The 14,317-nt window shown below is 45.7% G+C and overlaps 1 protein-coding gene across 6 annotated transcripts in view; it reads left to right on the plus strand.

The window, feature by feature from the left end:
- RALB (RAS like proto-oncogene B) overlaps positions 1–14,317 on the plus strand; it is a 76,784-nt gene that overhangs the window by 33,531 nt on the left and 28,936 nt on the right. The window contains exon 1 of one of the 6 annotated variants that reach the window (XM_025277417.3): positions 5,302–5,324. The exons of the other annotated variants lie outside the window; for them this stretch is intronic. The gene's annotated coding sequence lies outside the window, so the exon portion shown is untranslated. Of the gene's footprint in view, positions 1–5,301; positions 5,325–14,317 lie in introns of those variants that run through there. 6 annotated transcript variants of the gene reach the window in all.

A 14,317-nucleotide genomic window follows, 5' to 3' on the forward strand; every position in this document is an offset into this window, starting at 1 on the left:
TAAACATAAAACTCACTGGCAAAGTAGCTGAAAAAGTCTCAGAGAACTTGGGTGATTGTGTACAAGGCTGTTTATTAAACACTTCTTCCTACCCTTACATATGTGTGAAACTTTCCACAATAAAAAGTTGTTTTTTTTTTTAAAGGGGGGAGGGAAGAGGCAAAATCACAAGAAAAAGTGCTTATAGAGCCCTGACACTAAGACTGATAAATAAACTATGGCATTCCAGGGTTAAAAAAAAAAAAAAAGCCACTCTTCCAATTACCTTAAATCTTTGGACAGTATTTGCCTAGCAATTCTTCATTTCTCTCTGAAACCCTGTGGTTGCTCTGCTGAATTGTGTTCAGCTCATTGTGACCCCAGGGACTGTAGCCAGCTAGGTTCTTCTGTCTATGGAATTTTCCAGGCAAGAATACTGGAGCAGGTTGCCATTTCCTCCTCTGGGGAATTTTTCCCTACCCAGGGATTGAACTCGTGTCTCCTTCGATTCCTGCATTCACAGGTGGATTCTTTACCTACTGAGCCATTTGGGAAGCCTAACACATTTTAATTATCCACCTGGAAAGAAGGGCCTCATTCCTTTAGTTTCTCAGTGAAATCTTTCTGGAGTGTCTGTATGTGGAGACAAGGATTTAGGGACCCCGATCCAGAAGCCTGAGTCAATGATCTGCAGATTTTTCCTGTCTTTAAAAATTCTATGATTCTAATGCTTTCATGTGACAAATATCCTTTGACTCAAGCATATTTATAACAAGAAGCTTCATAAATCATGTTAAACTGTAATTTCAGAAAATGAAGTCCTCTGAGAATTGCTTTTGTTCATTCCAACCTAGTTCAAGGCTGTTAAGAGTCACCAGGAGGCAGACTGGAGAAGTCAGCACAATTTGCCTTTCCTTTATTCCTGTTTTTGGCCCCTTTCCCATCCGCTGCCCTAATTTATGAGCTAGTATCTTCATCTCCTCTTATCCTGCCTCTCCCATCATCCCCCTCCTTCCTCCCACCCCCTTCCGCTAGTAAAAACAGGAAAAGATCTGTGGCCAGTCATTTACTGTGCATGAGTTGATCCCATCATAGGGATGGATGGATTTCAGCCAGAGGGGTACCTCTGCTCACCCTCGCATATTAAACCTTTTAAAAATCTCAAGTTGTATATATTCATTCATTAACTGTGCCATTTTTTAACTCCTAAAAGGGTTCTACACCCAATTCCAATGTGGGTTGTGTGTGGGGTCACATCACTGAGGAATTCTCTGACCCCAGCAGGGTGTCCTGCAGATCAACTCACCCGTGACACTCGCTACCCAGAGGCAGCATCAGACACCACAAGTCAAGGACTCAGTCCCACAGGACGGGCCCCATTTCATAGTCACAGGTCCAGGCTGTGTATCTGCCCAACCGCCTACAACTTGGAGGTACCCACAACACCCTGACTGGATTTCACATGCCAGTCACAAGCCCAGTCATCATCTGTACGCCTGACCCACTGGCTTTTGACTACAGGGTCTCAAAACCCTCTGCTTGGGTTTGGTTAATTTGCTGAAGTGGCCCACAGAACTCAGCAGACCCGGTTAATCACTAAATTACCACTTTATCACAGAGGATATTAGCAAGTATGAATCAGCATCCAAGTGAAGAGGTTCACAGGACAGGGTCCTCGTGGAGTTTGGAGGCTCCCATGGTCACTTGCTCCGCTACCTGGAAATTCCCCTGACCTCACCTTTTGGGTTTTTATCAAGGTCCTGTTCCATAAGCATGGCTCATCACATCATCAACTGCTGGTGGTAGATTCAGCCTCCAACCCCCGCCTCCCCAGAAATCAGCGGGTGGGGCTGAAGGTTCCAACCATCTTTGCAAGGTCAGTTCCCCTGGTGTCCTGAGGTGGAGCACCAAAATCAGCTTGTAGGTGTGCCCCAGTTGTGGTCCTAAGGGACTTGTTGGTGAACAATGAGGTGATCATTTCACCTTTATACCTCTGAGTTGGTTTCAGGAACTGAGGACAGGACCAGACATAACAACAGATGCTCCCCCTGCTCTCATCACTCAGGAAATTCCAAGAGTCAGAGCGGTGAGCCAGAAACTGTGGACAAAGACCAGCTGCACATGAGCATGGGTTTCCCTGGTGGCTCGTTGGCAAAGAATCTGCCTGCAGTGCAGGAGACCCAGCTTTGATCCTGGGTCAGGGAGATCCCCTGGAGGAGGGAATGGCAACCCACTCCAGTATTCGTCCCTAGAAAAACTCGGCGCCTAGCGAGCTACAATCCATGGGGTCGCAAAGAGTTGGATACCACTGAGTGACTAACACTTTCACACATGAGCACTTTAACTAGGTTATCTGAAGGACCAAATATATATCCTTTATGCTATGCTATGCTATACTATGTCACTTCAGTTGTGTCCGACTCTGTATGACCCCATAGACGGTAGCCTACCAGGCTCCCCCGTCCCTGGGATTCTCCAGGCAAGAACTCTGGAGTGGGTTGCCATTTCCTTCTCCAATGCATGAAAGTGAAAAGTGAAAGTGAAGTCGCTCAGTTGTGTCCGACTCTTAACGACCCCATGGACTGCAGCCCACCAGGCTCCTCTGTCCATGGAATTTTCCAGGCAAGAGTACTGGAGTGGGGTGCCATTGCCTTCTCCGATATCCTTTATAACTCACATATCATAACCTCCTAAGTAGTTCTAAAGTCTGGTCACCTTTCCTGTGTCTACTGTCGTTCCCTCAGGTCAGGCCTTCTGGCCCCACCCTGCCCCTCCTCATCAACTCTGGGCCCCTCTGCTTTTCTACACTATAGCTACAAGGACCTCAACAGGCAAGTCTAATCGTGTCACCCATTTGCTTGTAACACTTGGAAGGCTTTTCTGTGCTCTCCGCAGAAGGTCTAACATCTCTAAACTGCTGAGCCCCTGGTCCCGCTTTCCTGTGCAGCTTCATCTCATGCCGGGCTCTGCCTTTCCCTTTCTGCTCCAGGTAGCCCTGAGGGCCTTTCTTCAGTTTCCTGACAGTACTGTGTGTCTTCTTGCTTCTGGTCCCCTTAAAAGCAGGATGAGAAGTGTAGAGTATGTGAGAGGGATCCTGCAGGGCAGCACTTGGCAGACCCTGCAAACTGGAAGAAGGCACACCGGCCGGAAGGTGCCTCCCGGTCTTGGGGGCCTGGTGGGTGGAGAGTTTGGATTTCATTCACACTGAGCCATTAAAGGGCTGTGGACACACAGCAGGGACTGCATGAAGATGTTGCAGAGGGCTGAAGTGGCGATGAGAGGTCAACTGGGAGGTGGTGACTGGTCAGTAGTTGGTGGGCGGGCCGGGCTGTGGCAGAGGAGGTAGAGGAAGCAGGTGGCTTTGGAGGTGGAGTCAGTAGAACTGGTCATGAATTCAATTGGGGAAGGAGCAAGGGGAATCAAAGGTGACTCTCATATATTTGGCTTTAATGATGAGACCTGGATATGATTGGATATGGGGAATGGAGGAGGAGTAGGTTTTAACATGGCAGGGAAGCAAGAGTTGTACTTTGAGAAAGTTTGAGATTCTTGTGAGACACCCTCCCTGGGAGAGGCAGCACAAGGCAGAGGGGAGTGAGTGAGTCTGGAGGTCAGGAGCGCACTCCGGCCCGTGTTCTGAGAGTGTGGGGCTGCCAATGAAGCTGCTGAGACAAATGGGATCCCTGAGGGGAGAGTCTAAGAGAGGTGAGGGGGAGCCTGAGCTCTGGGGGCAACTAACACTAGGAAGCCAGGTAGGGAAGGAACGCCTGGTAGGAGCCTCTGCCGGTGCCACTGCTGCCAGAGGAACAGCAGGTGCCATGAGAGGTGCAGGGTGCAGAGGCCTGAGGGAGACGGAGAGGGACCTATGGGTGGTCCACTAGGGGCCTTCCCCTTCTGGGCACAGTTTTGTTCCAGTTGCTACAGCTCATTTTAAAAGAACTGGAGAGGATTGGTGAGGAGGAAGGAATGCTTTGATTGGAGTTTGCAATGTGGAGTTTATTGGTGACCTTGATGGGACGGGTCTCCTTGAAGCTCTGCTGGGGTGGATTAGAAGGGATTTCATACATGAAGGTGTGAGGGAAGAAACACTGGACTCTGCTATTCAGAGTGGGGTCTGGGGCTGGAGCAGTGTCTCGGGGGGCGAGCAGTACAGAAGCCTGGGCTCCACCCCAGACCTGCTGCATCCGATGTGCCTTTGAACAAGATTTCCTGGTAATTTGCCTGGGAGGCACCGGTCCAGATAACCAGGCCTACAGAGAACTTGTGTCACTGCCTAGAGGGACAGATGGGGACCAAGGGGTGTGTTTAGGATGCAGGTTAAACAGAATGTGTGTGTGTGCTGTTGGAGAGGACCCCATAGGGAGTAAAGGCTGATTAATGATGCAGAAGAAAGAGGATGACCGCAGAATGACGTTCTTGGGCATGGGGGTGGGGCAGCACAGTGTCCAAAATCTGTGCAAGGCTGGCCTCTGCTGAGAGCAGGAGATGAGGAGGGGGCAGGCACAGGTACTGGTAGATTTGGAGGTGAGCAGTGGCCTCTGTCTGAGGAGATACAGTAAGGTCACTGGTGGAAAGCTAGCATGGGAGGGCCTGGGGAGCCTCGCAGGGAGATTTCTGGGAGTGTAGAGTGAATGCTGGCTCCTGGTGTGTGATCATAAACACACTGAAGGTGATGCTTCCTAAGCCTGGCTGAGTGACTTTCTTTCCCGCTCCAGCAACATTTGCACACCAGGCGCAGGTGCTGGGAAGGGTCGGGAGCTGGGGGAGGGAGGAGACCATATTTGCAGGAGGGACTTGGCACCTCAAGCCGGGGAAAGAGGAGAATGGGCCCATGGTGGAGTGGGGCACCTGGGGAAGCTGCAGGAGTCCAGCGCGCCCGAGTTCAGAGATGGAGGTGGCTGCCGGCAGGCACATGAGCCGGTGAGCTAGTAGGTAGAGGCTGGGGCGGGACGGTTAGAGGAGAGGACACTGACGATGGCGATGCCCGGCCATGGGGTAGCTTTGGCTCCTTGGCTAATTTCTCTCTCAAGATTTTTCTAGGATATCAGAGGGATATTCAGAAAGCAAAGTGCTTACTGAGAGCCAGGTATCATGATAGGTGTTTTCTCGTTTTTTTTTTTTTTTTTTAATTTTTTTTTTTTCTCGTTTTTTTCATAATGACCCTGAGGATACAGATCTCCTGTGTATTTTATGCATCAGACTGAGGCTGAAAAAGGCAACTTAACCAAGGTCATTAACTCCCTTGGGGCAGGCTTCAGACTTCAAGCTGAGCAGTTTTTTCTCCGGATCCACACTGCAGTTGGTATACAGCTACAACAACAACAAACAACAAAAAGACAATTTTGGTAAAATATACATAAAATTTACCATTTTAATAATTTTTACGTGTATAGTTCAGTGGCATTAAGTACATCATATTGTTGTACAGTCATCAACAGTATTCTGTCTCCTAAAATTTCTGTCATCCCTTTCTGAAACTTCAGTCACTCAGTCGTGTCCGACTCCTTGCAACCCCATGGACCGCAGCACGCCAGGCCTCCCTGTCCATCACCAACTCCCGGAGTCCACCCAAACTCATGTCCATTGAATCAGTGATGCCATCCAACCATCTCATCCTCTGTCGTCCCCTTCTCCTCCCGCCTTCAGTCTTTCCCAGCATCAGGGTCTTTTCTAATGAGTCGGTTCTTCGCATCAGGTAGCCAAAGTATTGGATTTTCAGCTTCAACATCAGTCCTTCTAAGAACACTCAGGACTTATCTCCTTTAGGATGGACTGGTTGGATCTCCTTGCAGTCCAAGGGACTCTCAAGGGTCTTCTCCAACACCACAGTTCCAAAGCATCAATTCTTCAGCGCTCAGCTTTCTTTATAGTCCAACTCTCACATCCATACATGACTACTGGAAAAACCATAGCCTTGACTTGGTGCCCATTAAACACTCGCCCCATCCTCCCCGGCCCCCAGTCTGGCCCCCACTAGTTTACTTTTCATTACTATGAACCTGACTATCCCAGGGACTGTACATTTCCTCCCAGGTGTTTGTTTCAGAGCTTGTACTCTCGTTGCCTGTGCATTTCTGCCGCTCATTGAGCTTTCTGATTCATCGATTCCAGGATTTCACACCATGTTTGCAGGTCTCTTTTGCCCCACCCCAGTCCACTAAAGAAGCCACACAGTGTTGGGCTCAGAGTGGGGACCCTGAGGCAGGACAGTGGGCAGCTATTCCCAGCCCTGCACTGACCAGTTAAGAGACCTTCCAGGTCACACAGCTCTGCTTTTGTGCATGTGATGTGCCAGTAGATGATGCAGAAGTGGAAACTGTGGTAGCACACCTCTCAACAGGGTCTTACTGGGATACATCATTCAGGACAGGGCCATGTATGCTAGTTCCGGACTTGACATTCAGCCATCAGGAAGTGAAGTAGCTTTCCTGACTCCCTTGCAGGTAGAAGGAATTTAAGTCTGTCTAAATAGGTGGCCTTCATCAAGGCCTGTGAGATCCCCAGATTCTACTGGGAGTGAGGGTCTTGTAGGAGAGGTCTTTACTTCAGAAGTGATTACACATTCTTTAAAAAAAATCAGAGCTTGAAAATTACCTCCTCTTGTTCCTTGCTTTGCTTGTAGTTCACGAATGTCACCCTTTAAGCGAGTTAACTTTTCAGATCTTACTAGTTACCACTTGTCCTTTTGAGGACTCTCAACCTAGAGGGAGAACTTGCTCTTTTTTAATCAAGGACTGAGCATCTGAGCATCTCCTAAGTGTCAGGCACACGGCAGCTCTCAGTGTAGTGGGAGGGACAGACCTCATTCAGGAGGAAAACACTGTTCATCTCAGTGCAGCTGTGGGTAGTGGTGGTGGGTATGGGAGCCCACATGGACTGGACGGGTCAGCTACACTGGGGTGTGGGGCCCAAGGAGGTGGTGGAGGAGATATTCAGGTGGACCTTTCATCAAGAGGAAGGAATAACCTGTGCCTAGAGGTATAGACCAGAGGCTTCCAAGGAGCAACTCAGAGCTTTCGGTGGTTTTGTTTTAGTCAATTGAGTTTGTTTTTATTTAGTTTTGTTTGTTTGCCACTCCCCCTCCCCCCACCTTAGGCAGGAAAACAGATTAGAGATATGCTTTAGGCAACAGAAACACCTAAAAGAAATTTCCTTAGGCACAGGGGAGCACTAATTTGTTTTGCAGACCTAATTTCAGGAAAAAAAAAAAAAAAAATGCAAAAAATTGGAAAGGAACTTTGATCATTTAATTCAGCTTCCGTATTTTCATAGGAATGGAAACTGAGTCTATCTGTATGAGAAGATAAAAATATTCTGCTCCCTGGCGCTGACGGCTGTAGCAGCCACACACAGGGAGGGACACTCGAGTTTCCTTCTCTGAGTCAGTCCATGTGGGAAAGGCTGAGACTACAGAAAGACTCAGACTTCAGTTGTTTCCGGCCAGGATGATCACTCCTGGAATCCCTGTATCATGAAAAGCAATAAGACAGTACACACTTACCAAATGGAGAGGTCCAGTCTGAGCACCTTCATTTGCTAGAAAGATTTACTGGAGGCTGAGCAGTGGCCCTCATGAATCTGTGGTTGTAGAGACCCTTGGCTGGGTGACCAGCAGCCCCTGGAGCTCAGAGCAACTGTTCTGCTGTTCCTGTCACCTGACCATCCAGGTTCAGTTGTCCCCTGCAGGGGCCCTGGCTCCCTTTTAAGAGGCAAAGTCACACAAGAGATGGCCAGTCAGAAAGGCCACTGCCAATCAGAGAGCAATCAAGTGACCATAAATCCTCATTTAAAGCAGTGGGTGAAATGATGAGATTCCTATAAAAACTAGGTGCTCTAATTTTTAGAGTATCTCTGGTGTAATTGTAGGGAGTTTGCATATTGGATTGAAACACCCAGCCACTGAGGCTACAGTTTTTTTGTTTATGTGTAGACTTGTCAAATAAATACTTACTTTACCTGGTGATGATAATCTCTTTTGTGGGTATCTCATCACTAATAACAACAGCCTCAGAATAAGTTCAAAGAAGACTGAAATAACAACCTTAAGAGATTAAAAATTTTTAGTGGCAACTTCTCAAACCCGAGACAATATATTAATATTATTCATTTGTCAACCTTTGTTTTTAAAATAAGGAAGTAGTGGCTTACAGTTTTTAGGCTTTTGACTATAAGTACTAGAAATAATGGTACTTATAGTCATAATAAATCTATGAGTTTGAGTGAATTCCGGGAGTTGGTGATGGACAGGGAGGCCTGGCGTGCTGTGATTCATGGGGTCGCAAAGAGTCGGACACGACTGAGCAACTGAACTGAACTGACTGACCAGAAGTAAGATGTGGATGAATCCCCAAATGTCATATATATGTCATGTGCTAGATTTCATGAGGAGAAGGCAATGGCACCCCACTCCAGTTCTCTTACCTGGGAAGTCCCATGGATGGAGGAGCCTGGTAGGCTGCAGTCCATAGATCGAAGAGTCAGACACAGCTGAGCAACTTCACTTTCACTTTTCGCTTTTATGCACTGGAGAAGGAAATGGCAACCCACTCCAGTATTCTTGCCTGGAGAATCCCAGGGACGGAGGAGCCTGGTGGGCTGCCATCTATGGGGTTGCACAGAGTCGGACATGACTGACGTGAATTAGCAGCAGCAGATTTCATGATGACCATAATTATGTAGTGTGAGTTGCTCAGTCATGTTCGACTCTTTGCAGTGCCATGGACTATAACCCACCAGGCTCCTCTGTCCATGGAGATTTTCCAGGCAAGAATACTGGAATGGGTTGCCATTTCCTTCTCCCATGATGACCGTAGTTTGGGTAAAATTCGTGTTACTTAGGTTGCAGCATGCTTTATTTGATGATAAAGGGAAATATCCCTACAGTGGCAGGATATGAGAGGGAAAAGGCAGCCCTGGGGCTGGCCTCATGGAGTTTCACCTGTAGTGGGATAAACAGCAAAAGACAAGGAAGTAGAAAAAAAAAAAAAGGAACTGCAGGCTGCAGTCAGGGCAGGGGGTGGGGGATGTGAGGTCCGGGAGGCCTCTCTGAGCACATGAGGTGTCTGTGGAAAACCACAGGAGGAGGCATCGGGTCTGAGCATTGATGGCGAGGGATCTGGGGCTGGGGGCGGGTGCGATGGTTGGGGGGACCAGCAACAGAGAAAGTTTGGATCCCAGAGTTCCTGTCTGGGTCCCTGGAGTGAGCTCTGTTCCTGAACATCAGCTGTGTGAGCCAATCCAGGACTTTTTTGCTTAAGTTGCTTTCATCTGGGGGCATCTTTCATGTGGACAAGAGTCCTGATATACATGGGCACAGTGCTGGGATTCCCTGGAAGCTCCTTCAGCAGAACTGATGTTGGAGTTCGAGCTTTATTCCTTCAGGAGGAAGTGTTCTTACGCATTTTCCCCTGGCCCTGCCCGGATCTCAGTTTCTGGGCTTGAGTTGTTTGTACACTTGCAAGCTCTGTGTGCTGTCACCTGGAGCCTTGGGCAGGAAGGGACAGAAATGTCAGGTAAGCAGCATCTGCCACAGGGGGTTTTTTTCCCTTCTAATTGAGGTATAATTGATTTACATTGTCATGTTAGTTTCAGGTATACAACAAAGTGATTCAGGTGTATGTGTGTGTGTTCTTTTGAAGATTCTTTTCCATTATAGATTATTGCAGGATATTGAGTAGAGTTCCCTGTGCTGGAGCTTGTTCAGTAGAGTTCCCTTGTGCTGGAACAGTAGGTCCTTGTTCGTTATCCATTTTATATATAGTAGAGTATATATGTTAACCCCAAACTCCTAACTTACGCCTCCCCCGCTTTGCCAAAGGAGGATATACTGGGAGTGTATGCCATCGACTCAGAGAGAAAATGAAGCCACAGGAAGGAGCAGAGGATGTGCAGGGCTCAGGCATGGCTGGAACCACCACCCCAGATGTTGCTGGGCCTGGCCAGTGTTTCTCGCTATGTGCGGCTCTGTCCCTCTTTCTTGCTGTAGATCAGCTTCTCCTACTTGGCAAAAAGGACAGCTGTCAGTTTGTGAAACTGAGTGCCCTGCATACATGCTTTGTTTGCTCACAGTGCTTTTAAAAACAGATTTGAGTTACTAACGTTGAGAAAAGGGAGATTGCATATAAAAACCCAGATTTCTGGTGCCTCATAAAAAATCAGATGACTGACATTCCCAAATCCCAGCTGGGAGACTGCCCTCCTTTTGGAAGGAGCAGTGCACGGTTTGAAGGGCCTCAGTGGTTCCTGCTTCTCTCTCAGCTCTGCCCCAGGGCTTCTCTCCCAGGTGCAGCCAACCATGGACCCAGCCCTCTCAGCCTCCCACCCAAGCTTGGGTCAGGTGCCCTCCTTAGAATCTGCATCTCTCCCGGGATGGGGCCAGACACTAACATGAATCTCTCATCTGCCTCAGCCCTGTCGTCCTCCTGTAACAGCCTTGAGGCTGGCGGAGGGGAGCCATCTCTGGAAAAGGATGCTAGGCAGACAGTACTTTAATTGTGTATGTTGTATGTTATGTAGTGAAATCTTTTAAAAATTCACTTTACCACATGTACTTTGAAGTACACACATACATATGTACACATATGTGTACATAATAGATACACACATATTCCTTTTATTCTTTTCCATTATTATTTATCTCAGAAGATGGGATATAGTTCCCTGTGCTATATAGTAGGACTTGATTGTTTTTCCATTTCCTATGTAATAGTCTGCATCTACTAACCCCAAACTTCTAGTCCCTCTCCCCACCATGTGGCCACAGTCTGTTCTCTATGCCTGGGAGTCTGTTTCTGCTTTGTAGTTACGTTCATTTATGCCATATTTTAGATTCCATGTATAAGTGATATTATACGGTATTTGTCTTTTTCATTTAGTATGATAATCTCTACTTGCATCCATGTTGCTGCAAATGGTGTTATTTTGTCTTTTTATGGCTGAGTAGTATTCCATTGTATATATGTACCATCTTCTTTGTCCATTCATCTGCTAATGGACATTTAGGTTGCTTCTGTGTCTTGGCTATCATGAACAGTGCTGCTATGAAGATAGGGGGGTGCATGTATTATTTCAAATTAAAGTTTTGTTGGGATATATGTCCAGAACTGGAATTGCTAGATCATATGGTAGTTCTGTTTGTAGATTTTTAAGGAACCTCCATACTAGCTGCATCTATTTGCATCCCCACCAACAGTACAGGAGACCTGGGTTCGATCCCTGGGTTGGGACGATCCCCTGGAGAAGGAAATGGCTAACTGACTCCAGTATCCTTGCCTGGAAAATCTCATGGACACAGGAGCCCGGTGGGCTGCAGTCCATGGGGTTGCAAAGAGTCGGGCATGACTGAGCAACTAACAGTACAGGAGGCTTCCCTTTTCTGTACACCCTCTCTAGCATTTATTGTTCATAGGGTTTTTGATGATGGTTGTTTTGACCTGTGTAAGGTGGTATCTCGGGAGAAGGCAATGGCACCCCACTCCAGTACTCTTGCCTAGAAAATCCCATGGACGGAGGAGCCTGGTGGGCTGCAGTCCATGGGGTCGAGAAGAGTCGGACACGACCGAGCGACTTCACTTTTACTTTTCACTTTCCTGCATTGGAGAAGGAAATGGCAACCCACTCCAGTGTTCTTGCCTAGAGAATCCCAGGAACGGGGGAGCCTCGTGGGCTGCCGTCTATGGGGTTGCACAGAGTCGGACACGACTGAAGTGACTTAGCAGTAGCAGCTGCAAGGTGGTATCACTGTAGTTTTGATTAGCATTTTTCTAATAATTAGTGACACTGAGCATCTTTTCATGTGCCTTCTGTATGTCTTCTTTGCAGAAATGTCTATTAAGATATTTTGCACATTTTTTGATCATGTTGGTTGTTGTTGAGTTGTATGAGCTGTTTGAATATTTTGGAGATTACGCAAAGGGCCTGTTATTCTTAATGTGTTATTGTAAGCGGTCCTCTGCTTTTTTATTTTGGAGGAGAGTTGGGAGAGCTTTGGAGAAGTTTAGTGATTTATGGCAAGAAATAAAATAGCATGTGAAAGTACACACCCACTGTTTTACTGGGTGATTAAATGTGTGGTTTGACAACATTGCATCTGGAGACATGCAGTCTTGCCGTAGACATGTTCTCCCACCACACACGTCATATGGAAGATTTGAGTGTGTAAGCAAATCTGTGAAATACTGCCCTAAATTGAATGTCTAGGTTTCACTGAGAGAAGATGAAGCAACTTGTACTTTTTCCCCCCTCCGTATAAAGATTGATAAGCAGACCATCATTAAGAAACTAAAGTAATAATTTAGTCCTGGGAGTGTATCCATCAAAAATTGAAACACAAATTGGTATTTATGATGTAACATGGCATATCCATTTGTTTTTATGGATGATTTAAGGTAGGATTCCAAAATATTGCTATAAATACCCTAATAATGTTCCAAACCTGATTTAGTAAAAATTAAAATTTAGGTATTGATAGAATCTGATAAAGTATTAGCAGACATGTTTCCTGTTTGTAGAGTTTCCGTCTGCTCCTCCTCCTCTTGGCTCTGCTGGGTCTTCAGGGGCTTCTCTTCTATGGCCTGTGGCTGCCTAGTTGTGGTGCGTGGGCTTAGTTGTCCCACAGCATGTGAGATCTTACGTTCCCCAACCAGGGATTGAACCCATGTACCCTGCATTAGAAGGCAGATTCTCAACCACTGGACCACCAGGGAAGTCTCTTCTACTCTATTCTAATTGTGAAAATTCAAGAATGAATTTTCAAATCAGAATCACTTTGTTTCTTTAAATTTATTTCATTATTTGGAAGTGAGCATTTGTTCTAAACCTTCATGATTTTGCCCTATCCTTGGTAAAATTCTACACTTTCCCAAGACAGTCTTTTAAAAACTTTCTTTCTTGTTTACTCAGGGATCCTCTATTTCTATAGGCTTTACAACTGCAGAGTGAATATATGGAAATGATTATAGTACTTGAATTTGAAGAACAGAAGTTCAATAGAAAAGTCTATGGTGAATAAGGTTCTCTGGTTAGGTGGTGAATATGAAGAGGAAAAGAATTCATTTGATGGGATGAATGAAAAATAAAGAGATCATCTCTAGGGATGACATCAAAGAACTGAGTGATGGTATTTCTCATCTCCACCAGGATACTAGAAAAATAAGGAAAATAATTTTGAATCAGTTTGTGAAAAGTGAATCAATTTTCTTAAGATAGCAATGAACTATGGCCCTTGAAAAAACAAAGGTGGTAGCATACTGTTAACTGAGATTGTCGCCTAACAGTTACTAGAAAGCAGGAATTCCAGATTGGTTCCACCCAGGTGAGTATTCTAGTTGTTTAAAAATTTAAGGTGACAAATTGGCTCCAATCTTAGTTCATTCAGTTAATATTTAAATATGCTTTCTGTGATAGGTAATGGGTGACATTGCAGTAAACAAAATACAGACTGTATTCTCAAAGAACTCAGTCTAATGGGATGGTTTTCAATCTACTCGTGAATTGGAATCACCTGGACACAACCTAGGTTTCCGTGTGCCTAATTTGGAATCTCTAGGGGAGTGGGACCCAGGCACCTATATTTTTGTCCTCATTATTTTAAAAAGCTGTTTAGTGTGGAAATTTTCAAATTTAAACAAAAGGGCAAAGACTAATAAAACGAACTGCCTTGTGTTTATCAATCAGCTTCAACAGTTTCTGACCAATTTATGGCTAATCTTATTTCCTCTACGTCCCTACTCACTCTCTTCCCCTTGATAACTTTGAAACAAATTCCATATTCATTTAGCTTCATTTGTAATGAAGTTAAATGTAGTCACTTGAAAAAAAATTTTTTTAACAATAATTCCTTAGTATTACCCAATCCAGCCAAATGTTCAGAATTCTCTAGTCTTCTTATGTATGTGTTTGTGTGTTCAACTTGGGATCCAAATAAGGTCCATATATTTTAATCAGTTGATATGACTCTTAGGTCTCATAATTTACAGGTTCCCTCTTCATCTTTTTTTCTTGAACTTTGTTGACGGAACTGGGTGGCTTATTGTGCAGAGCTTCTGCAGCTTCCGTGTTGCTGACGGTGTGTCTGGTATATTCAGCATATTCCTCTGTGTCCTGCACTTCAGTAATTCAGTAGTTAGATTTAGAAGTTTTTGTTGTGTTTTTTTTTTTTTGAAAGACTACATCTTTCATGGTTTTGTGTCTTTCTCAAGATGTCAAGTTGTATCTTTTTTGTAATGTTAGCAGCCACTGATGCTCAACTTCTTTTCCTCTTTTTGGCTGCATCACACAGCCTGTGAGATTTTAATTCCCTTTTCAGGGATCAAACCTGCACTCTTGTCAGTGAAAGCGC

Source organism: Bubalus bubalis, chromosome 2, assembly GCF_019923935.1.
Source record: "Bubalus bubalis isolate 160015118507 breed Murrah chromosome 2, NDDB_SH_1, whole genome shotgun sequence".
Classification (NCBI taxonomy): Eukaryota; Metazoa; Chordata; class Mammalia; order Artiodactyla; family Bovidae; genus Bubalus; species Bubalus bubalis.